Source organism: Prionailurus bengalensis, chromosome A3 (assembly GCF_016509475.1).
Source record: "Prionailurus bengalensis isolate Pbe53 chromosome A3, Fcat_Pben_1.1_paternal_pri, whole genome shotgun sequence".
Lineage (NCBI taxonomy): Eukaryota > Metazoa > Chordata > Mammalia > Carnivora > Felidae > Prionailurus > Prionailurus bengalensis.
In genome coordinates, this window is record NC_057354.1 from 88,970,150 (window position 1) to 88,991,225 (window position 21,076).

General features: G+C 37.8%; 1 protein-coding gene and 1 pseudogene across 7 annotated transcripts in view; one reads left to right on the top strand and one right to left on the bottom strand.

Moving 5' to 3' along the window:
• EXOC6B (exocyst complex component 6B) overlaps nucleotides 1-21,076 on the bottom strand; it is a 615,219-nt gene that overhangs the window by 110,111 nt on the left and 484,032 nt on the right. The gene's annotated exons all lie outside the window — the stretch shown is intronic.
• LOC122467451 lies at nucleotides 1,743-1,880 on the top strand (annotated as a pseudogene).

Sequence of the window (21,076 nt, forward strand, 5' to 3'; positions counted from 1 at the left end):
TTAAAACAAACAAAAGGTCAGTAATTTGTTATCAGCAGACCTACACCAAAAGAAATATTAAAAAGAATGTGGAAAGAAACAAAAGGGTAAATATGTAGATACATATAAATATCATCATCATCATCATCATCGTAGTGTTCCTTTGGATTTAGAATATTTGTGAAGTTAAAATGCACAATGGCAATAATAATAAGGTTCTAGAATTTTTATGGAACTTGTTAAGTTATACTACACTCTAATAAGTTAAGGATGCTTAACTTATTGCAGTGTTTAGGGCAACCACTAAAAGATATACTAGCCAATAAAAGATATGTTTGTTATACAGTCTAAAAAACAAACTAATAGATTAAAAAGTTAAACATTAAAAAGTTAAAATTAAAACAATTAATTTTTAAGAGGGAAGAAAAATGGAAAAAAAAATCCAAAAAAAACCCAAACAAAAAACCCAAAACCAAAGACAGGGAAAAAATATAAAAGAAGAAGTATAATGATATATATATATATCCCAACATATCAGTAATTAATTTAAGTTCCAATTAACTAAATACCCCCCCCCATTAAAAAGCAGAATTTGTTAGAACAAAGACTAACAAACACCCTACAAGTCCTGATAAAATACCTTAAATACAACAATCTTAAAAACTTGAAATTAAAATGAAAAAATATGTACCATGCAAATACTGGTCAAAAAGAAAGCTGATGTGGCTATACTAATAATACTGGACAAAGTAGACTTTAAGGGAAGAAGCATTATTAGAGATACAAGGGGATCTATTATAATGTTCAAAGAGTCAATCTACCAAGAAGATGCAACATTCCTAAATTTAAATACACCTAGTAATTTATGCTTCAATATAAGTAGAGAAAAAAAATATACAGGAATAAAAAGAGAAGTAGCAAATCTACAATCATAACTGGACAGTTACATGCCTCCTAATTACTGATATAACAATTAGGATAACAACCAAACAGTTAGTAGAGATATAGATTTACCCATTGTGACGAACAAACTTGATCTGACTGGTGTCTACAGAACACTGCAGACAGTAACTGCAGAAAAAACACTTTTTGAAAGGCATTAGAATATTTACCAAAATTGACCACATGCTGAGACAGATGACAGGTCTCAACAAATTTCAAAGGACTAGAAATAATTTTATTATATATTCTCTGATCACAGTAAAATCAAACTAGATATCAATAGCAAAAGATAGCTAGAAAATCCAAAAATGGAAAATAATGTTGAATGTTAATGAAAATAAAAGAAATGAAGACCATAAAAATGATTATAATTTTGCAAATATGTTCAAAGATGACCTTAAACAAACTGGTAATTACATTCATTGATCAGACTCCATAAAAACTTATATTTAAAAAGAGGAGGGGCATTTGGGTGGTGACTCACTCAGTTAAGCATCTGACTCTTGATTTTGGCTCAGGTCATGATCTCACAGTTCGTGAGTTTGAGACCCGCACTGGACTCTGTGCTGACGCCATGGAGCTTACTGGGAATTCTGTCTCCCTCTCTCTCAGTCCCCTGTCCGCTCACTCTATTTGTCTCTTTCTCTCTCTCTCAAAAATAAAAAAAAATAAACATTTAAAAAAAATAAAAAGAGGAAATATATTTGTATTCAATTTGACTTTGTATTCATTAGGATTTAGGATTACACTTATTTTTTGATAAATAGTTGCACTTTCTAGCATAAAATACCTTTTCTTATTTTATTTAGAAACACAACTTGATCGCTTCTCGGCCTTTTGGCTAAGATCAAGTGTAGAAACACAACTTGAAAATTATATATACAAATTAGTCTTTACTGTTCAAAATTAAAAATATCAAAGAATAAGTCTTATAAATAGATTTGGCTCTTTGGATCTGTATTTTAATAACTGGAGCTTCTTACATTTTATCTCTAAACAATTCAATAAAATATTATAATTGGATTACTCAATAAATTCTGCTTTCTTTTACATAATTGGCTTAATTAAATACTATGCATAATTTTTATAAGGGGAATGGTGACAAGTATTTAATTAATATTTCCAGATATTACATTTAAATTAACCTCAGAGTCTATAATAATATGCAAAATATGAATTTTTAATTTGCTTCTTTATCACATGCCATGAAACAAATGACAATATTATTTTTCTTTTAAGTTCCAAAAGGGAGGTGATCTAGATGTAGAATTTAGACATGACTTAAATTTAGATCATGTCTAAATTCTACAACTCATGAATGTTTGAAAATGCTCATTTACTCTAATGTCTACCTCCAACTTTTATGGAGAAGGAAAATAAGACTCTGAGCAGTTACACAATTTGACCAACGACACATTTTCAGTTAGCAGAGCGAGGGGAAACACTCAAGTGTCCTGATTATTGCCTAGAGTTTTCTGTAGCACAGCATAACAAACCATCTGACCCTTCTAGCACGATGGCACATACTAGCTCCTCAACTGATTTTTTTACAAACACAGAAAGAATCTGGTCAACTCTAGCTATGAAAAGGCGGCCATGTCGTACTGAGAAATTCGCAAATATAATGGCTCTTTACATTCTCATCCACCTTCAATAAATTTGGCTTTCACCAACTGATGCCTGAAAACATCTTTGGATAATTTTCAGCAGAGAAACAATAAATCAGGGATGTCAGTGGGCTGAGAGGGGAGAACTTTTCCAATTTTCATAAACAAAAACTTCAGTGACAGCTGCTTTCAGGTTTTGAATGTAATTTTCCTAACTGATGTCTTCACTGTGGCGTGCCTTGGCTGTCTTCCACTCACTAGCCAATCTTGGGGGAAACGTGATTTATGTTGACGCCACATCAATGTGAAAATCGGATCAACTAAAGTAGAACTCGGAAGCCTCGCTGGGGAAAGCTGGAGGCAAGTCACCATTCACATGAGGATAAGGCAAAGACACGGTCCGTCTATAAAAGTACTACTGCTCTGCTTCTGGTTTAAGTGGCCAGCTGATTAGTAGCTAATGACACAGCCTCAAGAAACTCCCCATGGAAACAGCTATACAGTCTCTAAAAAAAGTAAAAACTCTCAACAATGCTAAAATCTAAAACGGACACTTAAGCTTCTGCCAGAACTCAGAAGGATTGCGAATCACGATCCAGGGCTCATGCAGAACGCACACAACAGTCTTCCCTACTCCCACCCCTGGCTCAAAATCCAGGCTCTATGACAATGTTTCCCAACACTGGACAGTTTTCTGCAAATACAGACTCCTTGGATTCATTTCCAGAGATCCTGGTTCAACGGGCCGAGGTGGAGGTAGGAGGTGCTGTCGAGAAGTGATTATGTTTTTTGTTTTTGTTTTTTTATAAAGCTCATTAACTTACTCTGATGATCTCCCAGGTTTGAAAACTACTGGCCTCTATCAGTCAGAAAAACTGGGTGGCCGTTCCTCAGTTGCATAGTTGCTGCTTTTTTTTTTTTTGAAACCTAGTAGTTTGAAACGGACTCCTAAGAAGTTGCAAAAATTGTACAAAGAGTTTCCATAAACCATTCAGCCAGATTCCCACAATAATACATTTTGTAACCAGAGTACACAGTCAAAACCAGGAAACTGACATTGGTAACAATACTACGAATTCAGGTGTAGACCTTATTTGGATTTTTACCAGTTTTTACATGCATTCTTGTTTATATGTGTTTTATACGTACTTGCGTGTGTTGTATAAAACGTACAAAATTTTATCACATGTAGATCTGTGTAATCATCTCTGCAATCAGAATGCAGAACTGTTCCACCACCATAAAGGAACTCCTTTGTTTTACTTTATACTAATCACACCTTCCCCAGCCCCAACCCTAACCTCTGGGAACCACTGATTTGTTCTTTATCACTATAATTTGTCACTTAGAGAATGTTATATAAATGGAATCATACAATATGTAACCATCTGAGATTGGCTTTTATTTTTCACTCAGCAGAATGCCCTTGAGAGCCATTCACATTTTTTTTTTTTAACGTTTATTACTGAGAGACAGAGAGACACAGAGCATGAGCAGGGGAGGGGCCGAGAGATGGAGAGACACAGAATCCGAAGCAGGCTCCAGGCTCCGAGCTGTCAGCATAGAGCCCGAAGCGGGGCTCAAACTCACAAATCGCAAGATCATGACCTGAGCCCAAGTCGGACGCTTAACTGATTGAGCCACCCAGGCGCCCCATTCACATTTTTGTATATTATCAATAGCTCAATCCTTTTTATTATCAAGTAGTTAGTATTCTACCGTATAGATCTGTCACAGATTGCATGTATCTTCAAATTTCCAATTTTGGTTACTACAAATAAAGCTGCTATGAATGTTCATGTAGAGGTTTTTGTGTAAACCTAAGTTTTCATTTCTCTAGGATAAATGCCCAGGAGTGTAACTGTTAGTTTACATGGTAGGTATATATTTAATTTCATAAGAAACTGTTAAGCTGTTTTCCAGTGATAGTATCATTTTATAATCCCACCAACATATACACAAGAAATTCATTCTTACCAGCAGGTGGTTTATCAGTTGCTGCTTTCTGAGGTGCACAAAGCTGGATATCCTTTTTTCTCAGCCTCTACCTAGTACTTACACTTTTATGATATGGCTGAAGGCAAGAGGGCTTGAGTGATGCAAAGCATTATGGAGTCACAATGCGGGCACAGATTAGAAGATCCCAGGAGGAGAACATGTCAGGGCAATAGAATATCCATTCATTCTACCGGTTAATGTCAGAGAGAGAGAGACAGTGGGGACAGGCTTGTGATAAACAGGAAACCATTAATGTTGCATTGGATGAATAATTGTTGAAGGTGGGATACTCAGTCAGGAATTGTGCATATCAATGTACTCCCCGGCTATTGATCTGGAATGGGGCTAACCACACTCAAGAACAGGGTTAACAGGTGTCTGTTTTTTAAAACTGAAAGTCTGGTATTTAAAGTTGTGGCCTAGAAATAAATATATACTGTGATGTAGCCTATGAGCCAACATTCTTGCTCTAGGTATATAACACATGCTGCTGTGCCGACTCCTAACACGGATGCAAGAGCATGAGCTTTCTGTTTTGATGTTTCTGGGGACACTATACAGCAGACCCAGGCAAACAGGACCAAAGTGCACCACAGTTCCTGTCTAATATTTAGATACCTAATGCATCTAAATATTCCTTCTAGGATATGTAATTGGAGGGAAAAAAGCTATGGTAAAATATTCTAAGATCATCGCAAGGGACCATCATCCTTAAGGTTCAAGAGGAAAACATACTTTTGGAAAAGATTTAATAGAGAATCCAGAGGGAAATTAAAAACTAAAAACTGATTTGCCTTTCCAGTATGATACAAGAAAGCAGAATAGTCATGATAAGGGAGACAGCATAAACAATGCAAAAAGAAACCCTATAGCACAACAGAATTCCAACAAATGTGTTAAAGGTAGTAATGATCAGGATGCCAGGAAATTAAATAATAGATATAAAGGACGAGCCAGACTTTGATAAGAGTGCAGAGGTGAAAACCAAACAGATAAATAGAGGGGCGCCCAGGTGGCTCAGTCGGTTAAACGTCCAACTTTGGCTCAGCCTCGTGGGTTCCCGCCCAGCATCTGTCTCTGTGCTGACAGCTCAGAGTGTGAAGCCTGCTTCAGATTCTGTGTCTCCCTCTCTCTCTGCTGCTCCCCCCCTCCAAAAAAACAAAAAACAAAATAAAACATTAAAAACATCTAAAACAAAAAACAAATAGAAAAAGAAGATGATTTGTATGGGGAGACAAAACCTAGGAATTGAATCAACAATTATTATTCACTCTCCAAAGTTAACGTTTATTACAGTCATTCTATTCTCCTTTCCTCAGTTTGACTCTTTACAACAGAAACAAAGCATTGACGAGCTGATACAATCACTCAAGCTCTAGAATTCTGACCAACATGGTTCTAATTCAAGGCATCCAGAATCAGGAAGGCATGTGTTGAAGACAGGCAACCATCACTTCTGTCTGTCTTTCTTTCCTCAGACACTTGGGCTTCTTCAGTTGCTCTTCACCAGATTTTCTTCTTTCACACATGTATGCACGCACCTAAAGGCTAGGACCTCCAGGCTAAGGCTAGAACGCGTATTTACATGTTTTCTGTAACGACAGGCCTGAGTGATCTTGCTTCTCATTAACCAACTACCAATAATGTTCAGTGAAATTAAATGCAGTTGTACTTCAATTTTTTTCAACTAAAATTTGGTATATTAACTCCTACCATGCTCACCGATTTTAATACTATATCCTCTACTTTCCCTTAAATTATATTTGCTTGCACATTTGTCTTTTACGTATCTTTTAACACTCTAGAGTCACTTTTTGATGTCTGGATTTTTTTTTAAAGCCAATCTGAGCTTTTTGGTAGGAACGCAATCTATTTACATTTATTATTGTAATTCTGCTTTGTTTTCTTTGTTGTTTCCCCAACTATGCAGGAATTTTCTTCGGTTTTGTTTTTGCTAATGATTTACAATGTATACAGTCTTGATTCAATTTTTAAAATACGGACTTCTATAATTACCAGTGGCAAGAATAAAAGAACATCAATGTATTCTATACATTTTTTAATCCCCTGATGTGACTGACATTAGGGATTTCATACCCAATTTTTCATTTTTTTAAAATATAATTTATTGTCAAATTGGCTAACATACAGTGTGTAAGATGTGCTCTTGGTTTTTGGGGTAGATTCCCGTGATTCATTACTTACATACAATACCCAGTGCTCATCCCAACAAGTGCCCTCCTCAATGCCCAGCACCCATTTTCCCCTCCCCCCCTCCCCCCACCAACCCTCAGTTTGTTCTCTGTATTTAACAATCTCTTATGGTTTGCCTCCCTCCCTCTCTGTTTGTAACTATTTTTCCCCCTTCCCTTCTCCCATGGTCTTCTGTTAAGTTTCTCAAGTTCCAACTATGAGTGAAAACATATGATATCTGTCTTTCTCTGACTGACTTATTTCACTTAACATAATACCTTCCAGTTCCATCCACATTGGTGGAAATGGCATGATTTCATTCTTTCTCATTGCCAAGTAATATTCCATTTTATATATAAACTACATCTTCTTTATCCATTCATCAATTGATGGACATTTAGGCTCTTTCCATAATTTGACTATTGTTGAAAGGGCTGCTATAAACATTGGGGTATATATGCCTGTATGAATCAGCACTCCTATATCCTTTGGATAAATCCCTAGGATTGCTGGGCCGTAGGGTAGTTCTATTTTTAATTTTTGGAGGAACCTCCACACTGGTTTCCAGAGCGGCTGCACCAGTTTGCATTCCCACCAGCAGTGCAAGAGGGTTCCTGTTTCTCCACATCCTCGCCAGCATCTATAGTCTCCTGAGTTGTTAATTTTAGCTACTCTGACTGCTGTAAGGTGGTATCTCATTGTGGTTTTGACTTGTATTTCCCTGATGAGGAACGACGTTGAGCATCTTTTGATGTGTCTGTTGGCCATCTGGATGTCTTCTTTAGAGAAGTGTCTATTCATGTCTTCTGCCCATTTCTTCACTGGATTATTTGTTTTTTCGGTGTTGAGTTTGGTAAGTTCTGTATAGATTTTGGATACTAACCCTTTATCTGATATGTCATTTGCACATATCTTTTCCCATTCCGCCATTGTTGATTATTTGCTTTGAAGGGCAGAGGCTTTTTATCTTGATGAGGTCCCAATAGTTCATTTTTGTTTTTAATTCCCTTACCTTTGGAGACGTGTCAAGCAAGAAATTGCTGCGGCTGAGGTCAAAGAGGTTATTGCCTGCTTTCTCTTCTAGGGTTTTCATGGTTTCCGGTCTCACATTTAGGTCTTTCATCCATTTTGAGTTTATTTTTGTGTATGGTATAAGAACGTGGTCTAGTTTCATTCTTCATTTTTATTTATTTATTTATTAAAAAAAATATTTTTTTTCAACGTTTATTTATTTTTGGGACAGAGAGAGACAGAGCATGAATGAGGGAGGGGCAGAGAGAGAGGGAGACACAGAATCGGAAACAGGCTCCAGGCTCTGAGCCATCAGCCCAGAGCCTGACGCGGGGCTCGAACTCCTGGACCGCGAGATCGTGACCTGGCTGAAGTCGGACGCTTAACCGACTGCGCCACCCAGGCGCCCCCCATTCTTCATTTTTAAACAAAATGTTTATTTAATTATTTTGAGAGAGAGAGCAAGAGAGAGACAGAGAGCGTGTGCATGCTTGCACATGAGTGGGGGAGGAGCAGAGAGAGAGAGAGAGAGAGACGGAGAGAGAGAATCCCAAGCAGGTTCCATGTTGCCAGCCCAGAGTCCCATGCACAGGACCTAAAGTGACAAACCATAAGATCATGACCTGAGCCCAGATCAAGAGTCAGAAGCTCAACCAACTGAGCTACCCAGCTGTCCCTAATTCTTTAAGTATTTATATATCTTAATATTATCTTAATAAAATATTTTAAGTATTTAAACATGTCTCTCAAAACCTATACAGACTTCAAAATGTTTTTTAAAATGTTAATGTTATCTGCCAGTCCTTTTGTACAGACACATCCTTTTATGAAAAAAATCCCCACATTTCTATTGATTAAAAATATGGACATTTGGATTACATTAGAGACTTTTTATTCTTCAAAGTATGTAAGTGCTTTCACTTTCTTGCATTTAATACTATAGAGAAGGGGGTGGCAAACTTTTTCTCTAAAGGGGCAGGTAGTAAATGTTTAGGCTTTGTAGGCCATGTATTTATTCTCCGTATCAAATACTAAGGTTGGACATTTTGGTGCAAACACAGCCATAGACAACAGGCAAATGAGTAGGCATGGTTATGTCCCCGTAAAACTTTATGTATAAATATACACAGTAGGCCTTAGTTTGCAGACTTTTGCCGTGAAGAAAAGGTCTGGGGCTAGCCTAACTGAGTTAAATCCTTCTCTAATATTAGATGATACTATATGAAATGAGAAGCACAGCTCTCTATTCTCTTATCTATATTCCTCTTACAAGAGATTGGGGCATAAATCTAATAGAGAGTCAATCATTATTTATTATGATTTTTTAAAAGTGAAACTAGAGGGGTGCCTGGGTGGCTCTGTTGGTTGAGCGTCCGACTTCGGCTCAGGTCATGATCTCACAGCTCGTGAGTTTGAGCCCCGCGTTGGGCTCTGTGCTGACAGCTCAGAGCCTGGAGCCTGTTTGGGACTCTGTGTCTCCCTCTCTCTCCGCCCCCAATCCACTCACATTCTGTCTCTGACTCTCTCAAAAATAAGTAAACATTAAAAAAATTGTTTTCTTAAAAAGTAAAACTAGAGCTTTGATGAGTACTTGAAAACCAGAATGACCCAAATATACACTCGTTAAAAAGCATAATCTGAGAATCCACTTAATTTCTTTTGACACGCTCATTCTATCAAGTAAAAAGCTGATTTTTCTGTAATATAAAAGCAAGCTCCATGTCCCATGGAGCTTTGATAAATGCATCAACAGAACCTCACTTTAGCGTTAACCCTAAAGGTTCTGTGACTCTTTGTAAGTACGACAAATCCAGACTGGTATACAGATTGAAGAGTAATAACTTCAATCTTGTCTACTTCCTGAACTTGGCTGGGGAAGACTATTGAAAGATGTGTGAGCATCTCATAGTATAATGATTTGGATGGAGCCTTCAATGATTCTAATGGGCAGGGCTCTCATTTTTACCAATTGTAAGAGATGTATTGGCAGATGTGTGTCTTCCAGGTGGTAGAAGCAGAAAGGCGGAGAGAGAAAGAGTCAGTTACCAGCAAAGGAGAGCTAGGGGACTTCTAATAAATCCAGACAAAGATGCAGCGTAATCTAGTGGCACCAGTGTTCACTGCGACTATAGGCACAGCCAAAACAAATTCACAAACCTCTGAGCTTCAATTTATCATTTAAAAAAGGCAACTGACAGAATGGGAAAAGATATGTGCAAATGACATATCGGACAAAGGGCTAGTATCCAAAATCTATAAAGAACTAACCAAACTCCACGCCTGAAAAACGAATAATCCAGTGAAGAAATGGGCAGAAGACATGAATAGACACTTCTCTAAAGAAGACATCCGGATGGCCAACAGACACATCAAAAGATGCTCAACATCACTCCTCATCAGGGAAATACAAATCAAAACCACACTGAGATATCACCTCACGCTGGTCAGAGTGGCTAAAATGAACAAATCAGGAGACTATAGATGCTGGAGAGGATGTGGAGAAACAAGAACCCTCTTGCACTGTTGGCGGGAATGCAAACTGGTGCAGCCGCTCCGGAAACCAGCGCGGAGGTTCTTCAAAAAATTAAAAATAGATCTACCCTATGACCCAGCAATAGCACTGCTAGGAATTTACCCAAAGGATACAGGAGTGCTGATGCATAGGGGCACTTGTACCCAAATGTTTATAGCAGACTTTCAACAATAGCCAAATTATGGAAAGAGCCTAAATGTCCATCAACTGACAAATGGATAAAGAAGATGTGGTTTATATATACAATGGAATACTACTTGGCAATGAGAAAGAATGAAATCATGCCATTTGCAGCAACGTGGATGGAACTGGAGAGTGTTATGCTAAGTGAAATAAGTCAGACAGAGAAAGACAGATACCATATGTTTTCACTCTCATGTGGATCCTGAGAAACTTAACAGAAGACCGTGGGGGAGGAGAAGGGGGAAAAAAAAGTTACAGAGAGGGAGGGAGGCAAACCATAAGAGACTCTTAAAAACTGAGAATAAACTGAGGGTTGATGGGGGGTGGGAGGGAGGGGAAAGTGGGTGATGGGCACTGAGGAGGGCACCTGTTGGGAGGAGCACTGGGTGTTGTATGGAAACCAATACAATAAATTTCATAAAAATTAAAAAAGAAAACAAAATGAAATAAAAAAAAACCATTTGAAAGTAACGTTATTAGAACTATGGAGATAGAAAGAAATCTACTAAAATTTCAAAGAATTCCATAAGCCACAAGGTTTAAGAGATGGAATACAGGCTCTGGAAGAGGTTAACAAAACTGGGGAGATTTGAACTTTGAGAAGAAAGGATGAGAGGGAAATTTTCTTACTGTACATACCTATTTGCCTATATCCAGTGTGGTATGTGTCCATTTCCTATTGTGATCGAAAATTAATGCAGTAATGGTTTTGAATGGTTTGTGGGTTTAACCAAGGCCAGGATAACTTCAAACAACAGGTTTAAAGGGTTGAAAACTTTGGAAGGAGGTTATCAGGAGACTATAGAACCTCTTTCCTCAAAGACGGTGATGACCATTCGCCCACCTAACAAACTGCCACCCTAATTTCCTAAGCTGGGTAAGCTTCAGTACGACCTAGAGAGAAAGAGATTCCTTTGCTTGGTTACTTCACAGAGCCCCTTCCTTACCAGAACTGATCACTGCCTTGTTTCATATGCACATCTTCCAGTGGAAGTAGTGTTCCAATGGTCACTGCCTTATTCATCATTATAGGCCGTAACTTCTGCAGGAGAGAAGTCAGTCTAGCTTCAAATATGTATACATGTAGTTTACAGTGAAGATGTTTCATCATCCATATAAGCCAGAACTTGTCAGACACATATGCCTCAAGTTATCTTTTATTCCAACCTTAGAGGCATTCAGAGAGAAGTTCATCACATGGAGAATATTTGGTTTCAAGATTCTGATTCAGTGATTTGCTGAATCAATCCCTAGTTTGAATCCTGGTCCTGGTGTAAATTCTGCTGACCACAAATTGGTGTAGATCCTCACTCTCTACAGCTACCTGTAGGAGAAATTTATTTTGATAAAAAACAATTAGGGGCGCCTGGGTGGCGCAGTCGGTTAAGCGTCCGACTTCAGCCAGGTCACGATCTCGCAGTCCGTGAGTTTGAGCCCCGCATCGGGCTCTGGGCTGATGGCTCAGAGCCTGGAGCCTGTTTCCGATTCTGTGTCTCCCTCTCTCTCTGCCCCTCCCCCGTTCATGCTCTGTCTCTCTCTGTCCCAAAAATAAATAAACATTGAAAAAAAAAAAAGAAAAAAAAAGCAATTAGATATTTGCTAGCATGTGTCTAAACATGTCAGCAGGGAAAGGATTAGCACTTCCTTAAGCCCAGACTAGAAGGAAAGAATAGAACATGACAAAAGTGATGGTATGTCACTTCTGTGACGAAGTTCCAGAAGACTGTGACTTCCATCTTACTATCATACTCTCTGTTTCCCACTCGCTTGCTCTGATGAAACAAGGTACCATGCTGTGCGACGCTCTATGGAGGGGCACAGAAGGCAAGGAACTACAGGTCTGTCTGTGGCCAGTAGCTCTTGAACAATTGAGGGAGGCCTTGGGGTACAACCTGTAAGGAACTGGGTCCTCCAACAGTCACTGAGTAAGTAAGGAAATGAATCCTTCTTGAAGTGACAGCAGCTTTGTGGGAGACCCAGAGCCAGAGAACACAGCTAAGCCACACTCATTCTTGACCCACAGAGACTGTAAGATCATAAATATGTGTCATTTTATACCAAGTTTTGAAGTACTTTGTTATGCAATAGCAGATAACTAACACAAATGATTAATGGGCAAGTGAAAATTCTTCATTAAGTCTAAGGAGTGTTCATACGAGTAGATACTGTTCTCTGTGCTCAAGGATCACCACAGTTGGTGTTCAATAACACAGTAAGAGCTGGAACGCTACTGCCTGAATATCAGGGGTCTCATGCTGGATGACTAAAAAAGGAAGATGTGAAGTTTGTATTTTCCTAGATTTTTCAAGAAGAGAAAAGCTGATTCTCTCCTAAAGTTCTTGAAGCTTCCGCTCCCCTGAGGCTGATTATTGGACCAGATGACCTTTTGAAGTCTCTTCTAATGTATTTATTTTAAACAGATTAGATGATTGCACATAGAATAAGTTAAGAAGAGAGAAAGAAAACTTTTATATTTGTTTTTTTCAGAATATAGTGAAAGAGACTGTACAAAAGAGGTGAAAGTTAAATACTTAGAAGGAGGCTTTCAAATAATAATCATACTTTGTAATTGTCTGTAAAATAAATATGAAGATATCCCCTTAAAGATGAAGAACTGAAGGTTAAGAGTGGTTATGGATTTGTCTAAGGGTGCACAGAGAATTTGAACAGAATCCTGAACACGTATGTCTCAATTTTACATGATATTAAATAATAATATATTAAATAATATATTTTACATGATATTAAATAATAATATATTAAAAACAATAGATTGGCTTCTGAAGAAATTAGTATGTACTCCTGAAGTGCTGAATATAAGATTATATCCACCCTGGCAGTTTCTAATATAAAACAGGAAGTTTCCAATGTAATACAGTTTGAGCCAGCTGAAATGATACCCTGACATGCTTGGGAGAGAAGAAAACACGAGTCTTTCAGATTCTTCAAGTGGAAAAGTTTTCTGAGTTGCCAAAATCCAGAGGGTCAAATTTCCCTGGCTTTTCTAATGACAATGCCACTGTTCTTTTCACAGCACACACAGAGGGGGAAAAAGGGAATTCTAAAGAAGCCCCTAAATATTTAGATGAAGATAATTCATGCAGTATCTATTAAGGGCCTCTTATAGGTATAACATACATTTCAATAGTATAGATAAGAGAAGCGGATAGATATATCATCATTCATTAGATTCATTTCCTCTCTATTTTGCCTGCTCCCGAAAAGTGTTTTGGGGGTTTCATGATAGAGGATATGTGTATAATAATGTTTTCTATATGGAAATAGAAAAGACACAATACAATCGTATGACTATTCTCTAGATATTTAAAGAACGTGACTTCCAGGAGGAGAGCAAGGTAAACATCTCAAGAGACTTAAACTAACTAGGTGTAAAGGGATGAAATTAGGCAAAGGAAAATTCACTATAAACAGAATGTTTTTCTGATTTTTCCTAAGTTTCTACTTGTGAACTAAATTCCCCCAGGAAGAATGTTTGCAGTCAGGTGAAGAGACTGTTCTTTTTGTGCTATTCTACAGAGGATAAACCTGCAGAAAGAAAGACAAGAGATGAACCAAATTATCTAAGAGGGATTTTTTACCTCTAAATTTATCCTCTAAAATTAACTGTAGTTTGAAGAAGTATGCAAGGAATACGAAAACACATTCTCAGTGAAAGAAGGCAATCAAATAAAAGTTTCTCCCTTCTGAAAACTCTTTCTTCTTCAAGATGGAGGGGTGATCTCATTGTTAACATGCACAATATCGATAGATATCTGCATATAGATAGGAAGTTTTACTTTAAGTATTGTTTGGTGACTTATCTTTTTAAACTTCCTATGTCTTGGAGATCTTTACATGCTGGTATATATACTGTCTCCACCTTTTTTCTTTTTTTAAGTTTATTTATTTATTTTGAGAGAGAGACAGCACAAGTGAGAGAGGACAGAGAGAAAGGATCCCAAGCAGGCTCCACACTGTGAGTGCAGAGCCCAACATGGGGCTCGAACCCACAAACTGTGAGATCAAGACCTGAGCCAAAAATCAAGAGTCAGACACTTAACGGACTGAGCCACCCAGGCACCCCTCCCTCCCCCTTTTTAAGGGATGTGTAATATACCAACTGTGAATGGCCCATAATTTAGTCATTCTCCTACCAATGGATATTTAGGTTTGTTCTACTTTCTCCCTGTTACACATAGTAGTATAATGAATTTTTTAAAATTTGTTTTGATGTCTATTTGTGTGTGTGTGTGTGTGTGTGTGTGTGCGAGAGAGAGAGAGAGAGAGCGCACAGGTTGGGGAGGGGCAGAGAGAGAGGGAGACACAGTACTCAAAGCAGGCTCCAGGTTCTGAGCTGTCAGGTTCTGAGCTGTCAGCTCCAGGTGTCTGAGCCTGACACGGGGCTCTAACTCACAAACCGTGAGATCATGATGTGAGCCAAAGTTGAACGCTTAACTGACTGAGCCACCCAGTCACCCCAATGTTTATTTGTTTTTGAGAGATAGAGAGGGAGGGAGAGAGTGAGCGCACAAGCAGGGGAAGGGCAGAGAGAGGGAGACACAGAATCTGAAGCAGGCTCCAGGCTCTGAGCTGTCACCACAGAGCCCAACGCAGGGCCCAAACCCACAAACCGTGAGATCATGACCTGAGCTGAAGTCGGTCGCTTAACCAACTGAGCCACCCAGGCACTCCTATAATGAATATTTTATATTTGTATTCTTGTACACAGGTGAGAGGTAAAATTATTAGAGATAAAATGGAAGGTGTAATTTAAAATATTGATAGTTATTGCCAAACTGTCCTCAAACACGCTGCACCAATTTGTACCCCATTTGATAGCTTCAAATAGTATCAGTTTCTTCTCTTCTTTTTTCAACACTAGATATTATACATTCAAAATTTTTTTATTAATTTGATAGTTGAAAAATGATACCTCATTATTATTTTAATTTCCCTTAATAGTGAAGGTAAGTATCTTTTTATTTGGGGAAGGGCAATTTTAGTTTTTATTTTCCCAACTATCTGTCGATATGATACGCTTTGATCATTTTTCTGCTGGTTGTTAGTTTTTTTCTTATTGAGTCCTTAGAGTTTTTTATATATTCTGGATATTAATCATTATTCCATTACAGATACTGCCATTATTCTCTCGGACTGTGACTTAACTTTGTTTATGCTGTCTTCTATCATATTAAAGTCTTAAATCTTGTCAATCTTATTTTATGGCCTTAGATTTTGTATTTTAGTTAGTAAGTCTTTTCCTACTCTGAGAGCATAAAAATATTCTCCTATTTTTCTTTTAATACTTTTAATGTTTAGGTTTTTAATACATTTGAAATTTATTTATGGGCACAGTATAAAGCAGGGATCTAATTTAAGTTTTTCCCCAAAGAGATAGTAAATTGTCTCTGCACAACTTACTAATATTTTCCTGACTGATTTGAAATTGCCCCTTTATCATAAATAAGCAAAATTCCCATGGGTCTATTTTTTCCTAGTGTGCTACTTCATTCTTGCACCCAAATCATAATTTTTAATTTATAGCTTTATATGATGTTTGATATTGAGTGGTGAAAATATCCCCTTGGTATACAGGCAGGACTGCAGTGTTTAAGAACGGGGGCTGAAATCAGACTATGGTAAGATCCCAGCTGCGTTATTTACTAGTTGGGTGTTACTAACCTTGTTATTTACTAACCTTGGGCAGGTTACTTAATCGCTCTGTATTGTTCTAGTAGACATGATCTGAAAAATGATGATACTACCCGTTCCTACATTTTACTATTTGGAGTATTAGATGAGTAAACACATGTAAGGTACTTCAACCACTACCCGACACATAGTAAGGATTCTAATATGATAGCTATTCTTAAAAATCTTCTTCTTTATTCTCACATATTATATCTTCCACAGAAGTTTGAGAATCAGCCTATTAATTTTCATAAAAACAGTTCCACAGGGTCTTTGACTGGTATCCCACTGACTGCATGGATTAGTTTCGAGGAGAAAATATTGCCAAAAGTCCTTCATCTTCCAATCCAGGACATGGTGTAGCTCTCCATTTATACTTCTTTTATACCCTTTCACAAAGTTTCATAATTTTTTCCTATAGACGCTGTACATTTCTAGTTAGGTTTATTCCCAGGAATTCTACTGATTTTGTTCTTATTATAAATGAGATTTTTTCCTCTATTGATATTTGCTGTTATGTAGGAAAACTATGTGTTTTAGTACATTAATTTTATGTCTGGCCATCTTGCTGACCACGTTTTATTAGTACATAGGCATATCTTGTTTTATTGTGCTTCACTTTCTTGCACTTCAGAGACATTGTGTTTCCTACAAATTGAACGTTTTTGGCAACCCTGGTGTCAAGCAAGTCTACAGGCACCATTTTCCAAAGCATTTACTCACTGTATGTCTCTAGGTCTCATCTTGGTAGTTCTCGCACTATTTCAAACTTTTTCATCATTATTATATTTGTTATGGTGATCTGTGATCAGTGGTTATGACTGGTTGAATGCTCAGATGATGGTTAGCATTTTTTTAGCAATTAAGTATTCTTTAAATAAGGTTAACAAATACTTTTAACATACTTTTTTTTAGACAAGGCTATTGCATACTTAATAGACTATGATACAGTCTGAACATAACCTTTATATGTGCTGGGAAACAAAAAAATTCATTTGACTCGCTTTATTGAGAAATTTACTTTTATGTGGAGGTCCGGAACTGACCCTGCAGTATCTCTAATGTATGCCTATATTGTTTTTCGGACAATTTACTTGAAGTTTTTAGGCTGAAGATGATACAATCTGTTAATAAAGACAGCTGTGTTTCTTCCTTTCCAATATTTTTTGGTATTAGTCAAAAACACTGAGGAAAAAATGTCATTTCTCCCTGTCTTTTGGTTGAGTGGCAATAGTCACAGGGTGACGGATACTTCACTAGAATTCTGCTCCATTTAATACTTCATGGCTCAGACAAAAACACAAAAACAACAATAAGAAACATACATAGTGCTTACTATATGCTAGGTGTTCTTTTTTTTATGTTTGTTTGTTTAGAGAAGGGGGGGAGAGAGAGAGAGAGAGAGAGAGAGAGAGAGAGAAAGGGAGAGAGAGAATGTGTGTTGGGGAGGGGCAGAGAGAGAGAGGGATGGAAGAGAATCCCAAGCAGGCTCCACACTGTGGAGATCATGAGCTGAGCTGAAACCAAGAGTCAGACACTTAACCTAGATTGAGCCACCCAGGCACCTCAGCTACGTACTCTTCTAAGTGCTTTAAATATATTGACTTATTCATATGTTTTCACTCATATGTGGATCCTGAGAAACTTAACAGAAGACCATGGGGGAGGGGAAGGGGGAAAAAAAGTTACAGAGAGGGAGGGAGACAAACCATAAGAGACTCTTTTTTTTTTTTTAATTTTTTTTTCAACGTTTATTTATTTTTGGGACAGAGAGAGACAGAGCATGAACGGGGGAGGGGCAGGGAGAGAGGGAGACACAGAATCGGAAACAGGCTCCAGGCTCTGAGCCATCAGCCCAGAGCCCGACGCGGGGCTCGAACTCCCGGACCGCGAGATCGTGACCTGGCTGAAGTCGGATGCTTAACCGACTGCGCCACCCAGGCGCCCCCATAAGAGACTCTTAAATACTGAGAACAGACTGAGGGTTGATGGGGGGGTGGGGGAGAGGGGAATGTCGGTGATGGGCATTGAAGAGGGCACCTGTTGGGATGAGCACTGGGTGTTGTATGGAAACCAATTTGACAATAAATTATATTATATATATATATATAATATATATAAATAACATATATATACACACATATGTTGACTTATTCAATCCTCACAACCTCATAAGGGATAACTGGAATTAATCTCCCCAGATAGGACTCTGGTTGGAAAGAGATTCTGACAGTTTTCCCTCAAAGGAACTTTGTGATCTATTAGTCATATCTAAACACCCCCACCCATGGCAAGTTCAGCAGGGTGCCACTTGTCCTTTAACCCCAAAGCTCCTTCATTTCCAAGTAAGCGGGACCAATCAGTTTGAGCCCGAAAACCTCACTCTTAATCAAAATAAAAACACGGCCCATAAGAATCTACTTTGACTTTCACAGCCACGTGGACCAAGAGTTGCTCTGAGCAAATCCTTGAAAATCCTTAGCATTAAAGAAATCTCTCAAGGTCATACACAACCCAATTCTGACTTACTGTCAGGGAAGTCAGATGTTAGAAAAATTAGGCTGTATTTCTGGCTCTGTGTTCTTAAGAAAATTTAATTAAAAAATAATTTTTAATATATCCTTCCTGACCTTTCTTTTAGTAATATCACAGATGATGTGTTATGACCTACTTTCGGTCAACAATACATCGTGACCAACTGAACTGTAAATAAACGCAAATGTGTATCGTCATTTTTTAACAAGTTCATCATATTCTGTGGTTTGAATACATCATTTTTTAAAAGCACAGTGATTACTATGTACTAGGCACTATTCTAGGTGCTTTATAAATACCAGTTCACTTAATCCTCATTACATCTGGGGTGCGTACCACAGCATACCATATGGCGTCCGTGTATCATGATTTACTTAATCAGATTAAACATATCAAATTCAGATTTGATTTAATTAAAAATTTAAGCAAATTGCTCCAAAGTCTCGTCATTATAAACAGCACTGTAACAAAGTCCATGGTACATACGCCCTTGGACAGCTGTGCCACTATTTCCATAGACCAAATTAAATAGGTGCCTTTTCAATAGCTGAACACTAGCTGATTCAAACGATCCCAAGAAGCCAGTGAAATAAAAGGATCAGAATTCCAGGGCTCGGAACTTCTGTTCTAGTTTAGATAGCACATGACTAGGGCCTCTGTCCTGTCTTGTTCTCCTGTTCCAAAAGGGGGAGCAAGCAGCATGGTCCCAGAGTCCTAAAACTCCTGAACACATTTTTCTCCCTGGGGAGAGATGAAAGAAAGGAGGAACCCTTTTCACCCTTAATAGGCTGATCCAGATTAAGGTAGCTCCCAAGATATATTCATATATATTACCCATTTAAACTAATTCATGTATCATGAAAATATATACCTTTATAATCCAATATCCTCATTACACAGTTGATAAAACTGAGTCACACGTGACTTCACCTGAAATAACTCCCCAAACTCTACACGTGCTTCATAACATCTGCATCATTATCTTCACCATTACAAAAATACATTTATAGGGGCGCCTGGGTGGCTCAGCTGGTTGGGTGTCTGACTTCGGCTCAGGTCATGTTCTCGTGGTTCGTGAGTTCGAGTCCTGCATCAGGCTCTGCGCTGATAGCTCAGAGCCTGGAGCCTGCTTCAGATTCTGTGTCTCCCTCTCTCCTTTCCCCTCCGCTGTTCACACTCTGTTTCTCTCTCAAAAATAAATAAAGATTAAAAAAAAAAACCCTCAAGAATACATTTGTATATAATGATATCATTATGGATAAGCCATTTTTCTGCTCTTCTATTTATTTTATTTTATTTTTTTTAAGTAGGCTCCATGACCAACGTGGGGCTTGAACTAATGACCCTGAGATCAAGAGTAACATGCTCTACTGACGGAGCCCACCAGGAGTTCCTCTGATCTTCTCTTTTTTACCATTACTTTGTTGTACTTTTTGTATGTATTGTGCTCCTTACATGCATGAACGTGGTCCACAAATACGTGATTTTAATTAGAACATTATGATTAACATCCAACAAACAGTTTAACTCTTCTCAACTGTTAGATATTTGTACTGTTTTTTGTTTTGTTTTTGTTTTTAATCAAAAGTAGTAGCTACAAATACTTTAAGTTTTAACCCCTCTTCTCCCCTTTAGCCCCTTTGGGTAATTTTATAAAGATAAAAAAGTATTTTCAGGTAAAAACTTAGTGGTTAGCTTTATGATCTTTGTTGTATACTGCTAAACTCTTCTCCAGAAAGACTAGCAATTTGTTCAGTTACATCTAAGCCTGCATGTTCAAAAATTCTATCTCTTATAATTGGTAGTGAGTTGCCATTTGCTCTCAATCTCTACAATTCTGGGAAAACATGTTAACATTTCCTAATTACTAGCTAGGAATTTCAATATAATTCTATTAAAGTTGAATTCTATTTAATATATTTGCATCTGTGTTTATAAATGAGATTATTATCACTTCATGTTTTAGGTGCTCACTTTAGTGCACATTTTAGGATCAGGACCATATTGAAGTTATCTCTCATAATAAACAAAGGAGCCTCTTAGTTTATGTTCCCAAGTCTGTGATAGCCCTCCTTCAATCCCTCCACATTACAATTAGAATAACCTTTTAAAAACTCAAGTCTCATCATATCCTTTTCTTAAAATCTTTAATGGCTTCCCATTACTTTTACGATATAGTCTAAAACCCTAACTTGGTCTATATGGTTCTGGAACATCTGGCCATGCATGCCTCACCCTCTTCTGCTTTGGAGTCATCATGCATTCACCATGGGACTTCCACTCCCTCCCCCAGCTAAATTTTACTGAGCTACTCTTAAATGTCACTAACATCTAGGTTAAAGCTCCCTCATTATCCGGCTCACTTTATTCAAAATTACTCATTCAATGTCTGATCTCTCTGGCA